This window comes from Haemaphysalis longicornis, unplaced genomic scaffold (genome assembly GCF_048455015.1).
Source record: "Haemaphysalis longicornis isolate Haplotype H1 unplaced genomic scaffold, Haemaphysalis longicornis Haplotype H1 scaffold_6, whole genome shotgun sequence".
In the NCBI taxonomy this organism is placed as follows: domain Eukaryota; kingdom Metazoa; phylum Arthropoda; class Arachnida; order Ixodida; family Ixodidae; genus Haemaphysalis; species Haemaphysalis longicornis.
Window position 1 is genome coordinate 141,860,376 of NW_027526407.1, and position 10,904 is coordinate 141,871,279.

Here is a 10,904-nt window from a genome sequence, read left to right on the forward strand (position 1 = left end):
TGTGCCTTTTTCATTCTCTCTACTATTGCAATTCACCTTTTTCAACAAATCAGATTCTTCCCGCCCATTATGTGTCCACCCGCAATGACCACACATGCAAAGTGGCTCCCATATTGGCCAGGACAAAAAAACATCAAACCTCCCCTCTGGTGTTGGCTATACAGGAGTGGAACGTTCTTCTTCAAAATATCGTGTCTCTCACTAACACTTCTGCGTTCCAATCTGCGTTGGGTGCGTCTTTAAATGTATAAGATATTCTCACATCTATTAGATGTACAAACGTCACTTTTGTCAGCCCTTTGATTTCTTTGCTTTGATTTTTTTGTTGTTGGTGGTGGTGTTGTTTTGAACGGTGATTTTTTTCTAAAACTGACCCCCACGTGTGCCTGGTTCAGTGGTGTCATGCACTGAAGATGTTAATTGCCATCTTAATCTCTCTATTTCTCTAAATTTTTTGTAAATTGTACCTTTTACACAGATATGTGTCTGACTGCCGTTAGTAGTTTGTATTTATATGTGTTGAGTTGCGTTGTTTGAATTGCGTGTCCCCCTATGTAATGCCCTCTCGGGCTTTTAGGGTATTCAAAATAAATAAATAATTAAATAAATTATGAATGAACCGGGGGAGGAATTTTCAGTTTGGTCAATATCAGAGCTGCTTAAAAGCTCCCGCTTCAATCGAGATCCGACTGGTTGAAAAAAAATGGCCACATCTAACACAACAGAAGGCGATATTGCCGCGAACCATACATTGGGTTTGTTTATTTGTGTTTTGCTTTTACCGCCCGGCTGCGCCGGTCTGTGTTATCTCTGCACCAAGGGAAGCGCGTGTTCCATTCTTTCTTTCTGTTCCGAATGTGTTATCTGTTGTGATAGGGAGAGAATTCCGATCTAACGTGAACAGCCCAGAATAATCTTCTTGGATCTACTATGTTCTCGATGTGAATCGACGTTTCGAGAACCACGCACGCCGAAAGATAAAAAGCCTGCAGTGCGGACGCCGGGGCATTCGATTCGACGACACTCGCCTGTGCAAGTCACTTTGTTGACCGCTGCTTCGCCACCTCTGTATTCTTTTGAGTTGTTAGGGGAGCACAAGTTCGCTCCAATAAACGTGTTTCTCATTCAAGACAACTGCATCGTCTTTGTCTTCGTGACATCTGGTGGAGGTGCTGGGTACGCAACCTTCATGCCCACTACAACCTCGGGAAGCCGCCAAGCCAGTCCAACAAGAGCCAGCCTCCGCCTGCAAGATTTACCACCCGAGTCCGGTCTACTACCGGAGAAGACGAAGAAGAAAGACGTCGCAACCAGCACCATGCTCAACCAAGCCAATCATCCTGTCGTTCTGCAGCAGCCACGGGAACCACCATTATTCCGAAGAGCCCCCGCAGAAGACCCAGAAGAATGGCTGGAGAAACTGGAGCGCGTCCGGAAATTCAACAGTTGGGACGACGCAGAAACATTCCGGCACGTTTTCTGTTACTTGGAAGATTCGGCTCGCACTTGGTTCGAAAACCAGGAGCGCTCCTTGACAAACCGGTCTCAGTTCAAAAGCGAGTTCACTAAGACCTTCACTACCGTGGTCAGAAAAGAACGCGCAGAGCTTTTACTCGAAACTCGAACGCAGCACCCCAACGAAGGGGTAGTGATATTTGTTGAGGAGATGAAGAGGTTGTTTCGACGTGCGGATCCGGAGATGACAGAAGAAAAGAAACTAAGGTTTCTCATGCGAGGGGTAAAGCAGAACTTTTTGCTTGCCTTGTCCGCAATCCTCCCAAGACGGCGGCCGAATTTTCATCTGAGGCTACCGCGATGGAGAAGACGCTGGAAGTTCGAACGAGGCAGTACGATCGCCCGGTCAACGTGCTGCTTTCCGAGACGATCGGTGCCCGGGCTACAAGCTCCGACACACTGCGTGAGACCATCCGAGTTGTGGTCAGGGAGGAGCTTCGGAAGCTTTTTCCGACGACGCCGCAACCTCAAGTGGCTTCCCTGACTGACGTCATCCGCGAAGAGGTCCAAGACGCTTTGGTCACTTCTATGCCATCCGAGGCACCTTGCGAGCCACAGGCGATGACCTACTCTGCGGCTGTTCGTCGACCCCGCCCTGCTCCAACCCGTCTACAAGAAGCCGTCCACTCTCACCGCCTTTCCCACTGTCGCCGCCGTCGACCGTACCGCTGTACACAGCCCAAACCCAGACGCCGAGGAAGACTGACGTTTGGTGAACGCCAGATCATCGTCCGCTATGCTACCATTGCGGAGAGGCCGATCACATCTATCGTCGCTGCCCGTACAGGAGACTCCGACTGCGTGGTTTCTCCGTCGGTGCTCCACGCCCCCGACCCGGCAAGCGCCCTACCGAGATCGACGAATACCTGCCCAACACCAACCGAGGACCAGCCCGCTCCCACCGATCGCCGTCGCCCTACCCATACCAGTCGCCTAACCACCATAGCAATGCTTATTTCGCACGTGGAAGGTCCCCCAGCCTACGCGGGAGAAACTAAAAGCAGCAACTTCTGGAGGTGAAGTTGTTCTACGGCGAAAAACTGGAAACCCTCCAACGACGCAAGGATGCGCTGAAGACAGTGATTCACGACATGCCCTCATCCCGACGACCCGACCTAACCCTGACGAGACTCCCGAACACGACGACAGCTACACGGCGCGACGCGTACCCGACCTGACCGAGACGTCCGTTGAGAAGACGACGACAACGACGATGCACAGTGCCCGACCGTCAACACGTACAAACAGAGATACGACGCCCCGACGAACCCGGAAACTCGAGGAAGACTGCATCTGACGTCAAGGTGTCCATCGATGGCTTTCACGTAGTCGCCCTCGTAGACACGGGAGCTGACTATTCGGTAATGAGCGGACCATTTGCGTCTAAACTGAAGAAAGTTATGACCAGATGGGACGGTCCGCACATACGCACAGCAGGAGGCCACCTCGTGACGCCAAGTGGAACGTGCACATCGCGCGTCACCATTGACGGCACAACGTACCCTTCGGCGTTCGTCGTTCTGCCAAACTGCTCCCGCGACGTAATTCTTGGAATTGACTTTTTGATGGACAACGGTGCAATAAGACTTAGTCAATAACTTTTTCCCCCCATCACTCCATGATGCCGGAACCGAACCCCGAATGACGTGTTGATGTAAGGATTGCCAATGATCATGTCACCCTGCCACCCCGCGCAAGCTTGATGGTCGCAGTCTACTGTGAAGATGCTGCTCCTGACGTCGACGCTATCGTAGACACTGATCAAAGGGTGCTCCTCGACCGTGGTGTGTCTGTCGCACGAGGCATTGCGCGCTTCAAGGAACACTAATCCCACATTTTGGGTACTAATTTGACCGAGGAGTACCAGCATTTAAACAAGGGCGCGGCAACTCCATACCTCAGAGAAACGCAACAAGCAAGTGACGTGATCGCGGTCGCCGACTTTGAACGCACACCCGTAGAAAGCTTCAAGCTCACGCAGCCCTTCGACGTGAATCCGGCGCTACCGCAAGAACAACCGAACAAATTATTGGCTTTGCTGCGTCGCTATAGCGAATGTTTTTCGTCGAGCGCAAAACTACGTCAGACCCCTCTAGTGAAGCACCGAATAATAACCGAAGATGGAGCCCGACCTACCCGACAGTCACCGTACCGCGTCTCTTCACACGAACGGGAAGCCATCGGGACTCAAGTCGATGACATGCTCAGCGACGACATTATACAGCCATCGAAAAGCCCCTGGGCTGCGCCCGTCGTACTCGTAAAGAAAAAAGACGGCACATTAAGGTTTTGCGTTGACTACCGGCGACTGAACAAAATCACGAAAAAGGACGTGTACCCCCTCCCCCGAATTAACGACGCCCTCGACCACCTTTGCCACGTGAAGTACTTCGCATCCATGGACCTGAAGACCGGCTACTGGCAAATTGAAGTGGACGAGAGTGACCGAGAAAAGACTGCATTTATAACCCCAGACGGCCTATACGAGTTCAAGGTGATGCCGTTTGGGCTGTGCACAGCACCAGCGACGTTTCAAAGAGTCATGTACACTGTGCTAGCTGGCCTTAAGTGGCACACCTGCCTCGTACACCTCGCGACGTAGTGGTATTCGCCCGGACTTTCGACGAACACCTTGCAAGGTTGGAGTCTGTACTCGAGGCCATTGGTACGTCGGGGTTGACGCTGAAGCCTGAAAAGTGCCGTTTCGCATACGGGGAACTCACGTTCTTGGGCCACGTCGTCAACGCCGCGGGAGTCCTACCTGACCCGGCAAAAACTTCAGCCATTGCGAACTTCCCGAGGCCGAAAGACAAGAAGGGCGTGCGAAGATTTCACGGACTGTCGCTTATGTTAGCATCGGGTCGATGCACTCTTAGAGGGGGGGTAATGCCTCGAACCATACATTGCGTTTATTTATTTGTGTTTTGCTTTTACCGCCCGGCTGTGCCGGTCTGTGTTATCTCTGCGCCAGGGGAAGCGCATGTTCTATTCTTTCTTTCTGTGCCGCATGTGTTATCTGTTGTGATAGGGAAAGCATTCCGATCTAACGTAAAGTGCCCAGATTAATATTCTTGGATCTACTATGTTCTAGATGTGAATCGACGTTTCGAGAACCACGCATGCCGAAAGATAAAAAGCCTGCAGTGCGGACGCCGGGGCATTCGATTCGACGACACTCGCCTGTGCAAGTCACTTTGTTGGCCGCTGCTTCGCCGCCTCTGTATTCTTTTGAGTTGTTAGGGGAGCACAAGTTCGCTCCAACAAACGTGTTTCTCATTCAAGACAACTGCATCGTCCTTGTCTTCGTGACAATATTCTGAGCTTTGTTTGAGGCTTGTTTGTGAGCTTTGTTTGAAGTGATCACCTCAAGCCGGTGGTGATGATAATGAGCAATTGCTATCTATGGTGGCAGACAAGCTATAGCCTCAAACAAAGCTCACACTATCATGGTTAAGAGGCCTCGAAAGCGCAATTACGTCATGCCTGAAACGGACGCAAAATATACATTTTTGAAACTGACGCCAATCAGAATTCCAGCCCTGCTCCTCAAATGCTCAGCGTGACCAGTCAGTAGGTCGCTCAACTACAAAAGCAGCTTACGACTGAGCAAAATCTCCTTCAGCACGTGTGCTGCATGTTTCCAAACTCGCTCGAAGAATTCGAAAAGCGAATCTCAGCGAAACCACAAACACCTAAACATGCCACGGGGATTATTATACAACGACCACAATTGGCCAGCTGTGCGTAATGCGGCTATCATCCCGTAGGCGCAGCTGCACTGTCCCTCACACCTGTTTCATCAGCATGGGGCCTCCTATGGTGAGCAACTACCGGAATGGGGCCACCATAAAAGCTGAAACGAAGCAACCGGAATTGCTTGCCTCATTCTGGTCTCAGATCTTTCACTGAGAGTTAATGAAGGCCCCGCAAACGCGATATGTCTGCGGCTACTGGTTACGAGTTGAGAATTCTCTCTGAAACTCAATGCATTTACTTGTGAAAACATTTAGTGGTGAGAATACGTCTGTATTAACTTGAGATCGAACTAACTTTTTTAAATGCAGAGCATTTCTTTAACTCACGATGTCACCCGTTCTAGGCGTCCGTAGTAGTCCGCATCGCTCGCCTCGATATGCCCGGCTCAGACGTTTCGCTATCGGCGCGATCAACATTCGATAGCGCGCCCAGGCACGTTTCAAGGACACTCTCTCCCCTCTCTCGGACTCAACGTGCGCCTAAGCTGCCAATTTTACTGCTGACGAGTGCTCTCTCGTCAGCAGTTGCCACAAGTGCAACAACATTGACGGAACGCAAACTACTTAACGTCGTGCGCCCCCGGAAATGCTCTGCATTTGATCGTGCCCCTCGCGAGGAGGATGTTTCACTGTGTCGCCATGCGAACAGTTTGCCACGCTTTAGGTTTACTTGCGCGGATACGTACGCGGCCCGGATAAGCAAGGCACCGGCAGTGCCCTCGGCTCGAGGATCCGGGCTGGAACAAACCAAGCCCAGGGTGCTGCTCACCGCGTTTAAACCTCATTTCTTTCGCCATTGCCTCGCGCTCCGATAAATTGACGCCAGGGGAACCCCGCGGCACTTTTCCTGTTTTTTGTGTTGTTTTTACCTCGCACATGCTCGAACTGTTATGCGTCAGTTACAATGCGCTGTTTTTCTTTTTCGCTTGCTACCGCGCAAATCACCCCAACGAGTAAGTATAACTAATAATTCTTGGTACCTAAAGGTTAAGTACTTATATTTGACATAAGCATGTCTGAGGTTTCCACCCCGCGGAACAATGGGGGCACGTGTGACTTCAGCCACCAGTTTGAATGATTCCAAACAGTTCTAGACGGCTCCCGGCGTTTCTGGGTCGACTACCGACGTCTGAAGGTTATAACAAAGGAAGTCGTTTACCTCGCACCTTATGCAAAAAAAATGGCAATAGCTCATATATACAATCAACGGATAGCGAGATCCCGCAGTGATCAATGGCACTAGCTCACTTTAGCGGCACTTCCGGCAGAAGTAGGGGATATTGGATGGTTGCGTGGATGGTAAGATCTCTAGACATGTAAGCGTCAGGCAAAATTCGGTGATGTGTGTTCCGCTCGGTGTCCGCACTGCCGTCACACTGAAACATTGGAACACGCCTTGTTTCACCGTCGTGTGACCCCGTGCACGATGTGTCATGCGGGGGGCTATACTTGTCACCATTTTCGCCATTTTGTTCGAGGGTCTGTACTCGCTCGACATCGTATTCACGCGTGCGTTTAAGCACATTTTAGGGTACCAGGAGTGAGTACGCTGCGCTGTGGATAAAGCACTGCATCCTGCAAAGGATGAGCCTTAACAAGCAGCATCTGGCCGCACCTATAAATCCTTTAATTAAGACGAAAGCCTTGAGTGCCGCATTCTACAAAATTTGCCATCCGTAAGTAAAGAAATTTGAGAGAAGCGGCAAAGCTTTGTAACATCAAAGTTGCGCCAAAAGTGCTTCAAAACATCCGCTAAAAGTGCATCCAACCTTTTCAGAAAGTTCGCCCAAACGATTGTAAGCCTACAAACACCCAAATCGTAACGAAGAGTGAAGCCATGCAATGATTTATCGTGCACTAAGTAAATGCATCTACGAATGATCTAAATGTATACCGATACGTGGTTTATTAAATAAAGGTATAATATGTTACTCCTTCATGATCGCTGCGTGTATTTTCTTAGCTATAACCGTTCCTGTTTAGCGATTTTCAAGCAATCATTTTGACACAATGGAAGCCCGGTTGCACGCACACGTCGTGTGGTTAGGAGATCTCATCGGAGCTTTCCGGACGTCCAACCATCCTATGCGGAAATGCAATGTTGGAGTTTGGCTCCAACTCCAGCGCTTCGCGCTACCTTCTTCAACATGAGATAAACCCTGTCAACTTAGGGAAGGCAGCAATTTTCGCCTGCCTATCTTTCTCGAATCCATCTCTATTATCGTCACACAATCGCCCTAAAAAACCTCTACAAGGTCGCTTAACAAGGCAGCTGGGAAGCCTGCCGATGAAAGCCTCATTACGTGCAGCTCAGAACTGACCGCTACTTCATGCGGGCAAGCCCTTATAAGAGAGCTCCTCAAAGCGGCCAAGGCGATGCTCCGTTTTATGATTTTGGAATGGGCAGGTGATAGCCGAAGTAAGCTATTCTTTGAGCTAGGCGCAAACCTCTAACAAACATGGCTTGGAAAGAAATGCAGGAGGAGGTGCAAAAAACGCAGCTTATGCACCTAAGAAGTTCACTTGTAAGCGTAAGGCCCAAAAAAAATGTGGTAAATCGAAGGTAACCGTGATGTGTCGCACTTGCTCATCCCTGCACCTGTCGCACACTCAAAAAGAATCAAGAAGTCATCAGCGCAGCGGGAGACACGGACGGATTGTTTCGTGGTATATGTAATGCTCACCGAGTGGTCATTGCATGTGTATAGTTTCTGTGTTTTTGTAAATGTTTGTTGTATTCTTTGTTCCTATCATGATTCCTTCTCGCGTTAGTTCCTTCTTTTGCTTCTGTATACATTGCAGGCAGCGGAATAAAACCACCAGTTACTAGTGAGCGCCTTGCGTCGTCCTTCCTCGTCCCGTCCTTTAGCGCTGTTTTGAATCCAGTTAGGTATGCACCAGCTAGGCCTAACCACCGTAATAACTAAGATGTTATAGGACTGCACTTATTCCTGTAACTACTGGTTAAAATTTTATCCTGCCTTCCAAACCAAAGTTGAGACAAGCGCGAAGGCTTCCTCACATCACAACTGAGTCAATGTACCTAAAAACCTTCGCAAAAAAGAGAGTCCCACCTTCGGTGACAATGCGCCGAACCAATCGTGAAGCCTTCAAAGACCCAAATCGCAAGCGATGAAGGAACCCGTGCGACGATTTTTTTTCCGCATGAAGTAAACACATCTATGAATGACCTAAATGTCCACCGTTGCGTCATTTGTGAGATAAATTTATACTTAGCACTCCTTCTTTCATGACGATGCGTGTAATGCTGCGTCATCAAGAACCGTTCCTTTTTACAAGTAACCGTTTCGGCACAATAAGAGTTCAGTTTCACGCAAATGCCGTGTGTCCAGGGATCTTATCAGAGCTTTTCGGTCGACCAACCGTTCTATAGGGTTGTTTTTTTACAGGACGTAATTCGAATGTACACCCATGGGCGAAAAATTACGGACCACGAAAGCAGCTAATTTGGGTTATTTCTTTTCCTCACGGCAACCCGGGGTACTGTGTGCCGTATTTTTCATTACTACACTAACTATACGACATCTCACATGCGCACAGCTGTTTTTCGCGGTGCTACCGGAAGAGAAATAACCTAAAATTGCCATTTTGCCGGTCCCTAAACTGTTGACCGTGGGTGTACTTTCGATTACACGTATACAGGCCTTATGCTTTCATGGGGAGTACTAGAACATAATTTTGGCGGTCCCATAAATGGTTTTCCTGTACTTTCAACCAGGCTGGAATAAAGCCTGAACGTAATATTGTGACGCAGAACGCATGCATGTAGAAATTTGTTTTTGCAAAATCGAAAGAACGCGAATGATACACAAGGACGCCGAGTCTAAAATTTGTAAATGCTTTGAGAAATACAAATGTTAAAATTTCTTGAATGAAACTTTTTAATAACAGTTCTTAATCTTCATACACCTGCATCATGTTCAAATGCCGGCCCGACGTTACAAGATACAGTTAATTGCCACGCTTTGGTGACAACTACAGTTAGCACGCATTCCTTGAATGATGTAACCGAACTTGGCCTTCTCACAATTGAAATACGTTGCTAATTGCTTCCTCTAACGCGAAAAGACAACGAACGTGACCCGCACATATCAGTGCAGTGTTGCTTCGCAGCACTTATCTTTTTTAGAATATTTGACAAGGAGATACTATCAGAAAGGCGAACGGGTAAAACATAAAAATTGGCGCATTTCATCATCTCAAAAAATAGCACTACTACCGTGGCAGCTGTTCCCGCGGAACGGACAGCCTTCCAAAGCATCTCACCAAAAATAGCAAAGCTTTTAGAGCAAGCAGTTACAGCGCTCGAGAAAATGAGGACGCTCAATATGAAGTTGCTGGAGGTTTCGGCAGTGGAATTGGATTTTAAGAACGTAGGAATACAACATGGTGGGGATGAAACGACAGGCTCTACAAGAACGGTCTTTATTCTGACACCTGAAATAGAGGAGGGGGCTGTGTCCCCTAAAATGATAACAGAAGTTTTCTTAGCATGAAACAATGGTGTGGACATCCACTATTTTGTGGTTGAATGGCAGGGAGTGTTTCTTTTTTTCTCAGTTCGCCAGATGTGTGTTGGCTGTCGCTGGCTATCCTTCAAACTGTAGGCAACGTGTTTTCTCAGTTTAAAGATCCTGACAGTAAGCCGTTTGTTGTTCAAACGGCTGGTCACTTTTGCTTTGTCTTTAGGACCATCAGTGTTTGTTTCCAGCATACAGCAACTACAGAAATGTCTGGCAATTTCTGGTGTGTAAACTTGCTGTTGATGTTGTGTGCTTAGTTGCTTCGTCTAGAAAGGAATTCAGCACGTTGTTTTTATGGCGTTTTGCGCGATATAAAATATTAAATATCAAACCCAGGCAGCACAGGACTGTTCTCCCTAAAACAGGCCGGTGTACTTTGGCCGGTGATTTTCTGTCCGGCCGTTTTCCGGCAGCCATGTTCGGCACATGTCCAAATGTGGGCCTTTTGGCCGTATACGGCCGTACTCCCATGGCTGTCCAACGGCCAGTGTCCGTCGGCCGGTCGAGCGGCTTACGGTCATACGGCCAGATTCCAGCCGTAGGGCTCCGGCCATTCCAAAGCCACCCGTGTACGGCCGAAGTACGGCCGCCGGAGGACAGCCGAGATGCGGTCGTCGGACTCCAGCCGGACTAAAGCTACCGGAAATACGGCCGTGCTACGGGCATTGGAGTTCAGCCACAGTACGTTAACTGTACTGAGGCCGGTCACTGCATGTCGCGCAAGCAGATGACTCATTCGCGCAGTGCAGAAGCAGTACAAACCCAGCATTTTGGGTCCAATGCAGCCACATCAAAGTGAGCTCGCGCGCAACCACCAGCCGTCAAGCTTTCAGCGCAGCCTTGGTTAATTACCAGCCTCAGTTGACAGCAAAATTCATTTATTAAACAGTGCTCACAAATTGTCGTTCCTTTAATTGCTGTGCCTCTTTTACTGCCGAACCCAGAAAATATTCAGTTCTTTGTAGAGCTTGAATAGATGTATTGTCCAGGTCCTGATATCCTCTGTGAAGCGGCTTACCTGTAATAAACGGGAAAAGAGGAGGGGGGGGGGGGTGCCGAGGGCGCATACTTCAGTAGGTTGAATTTCAGA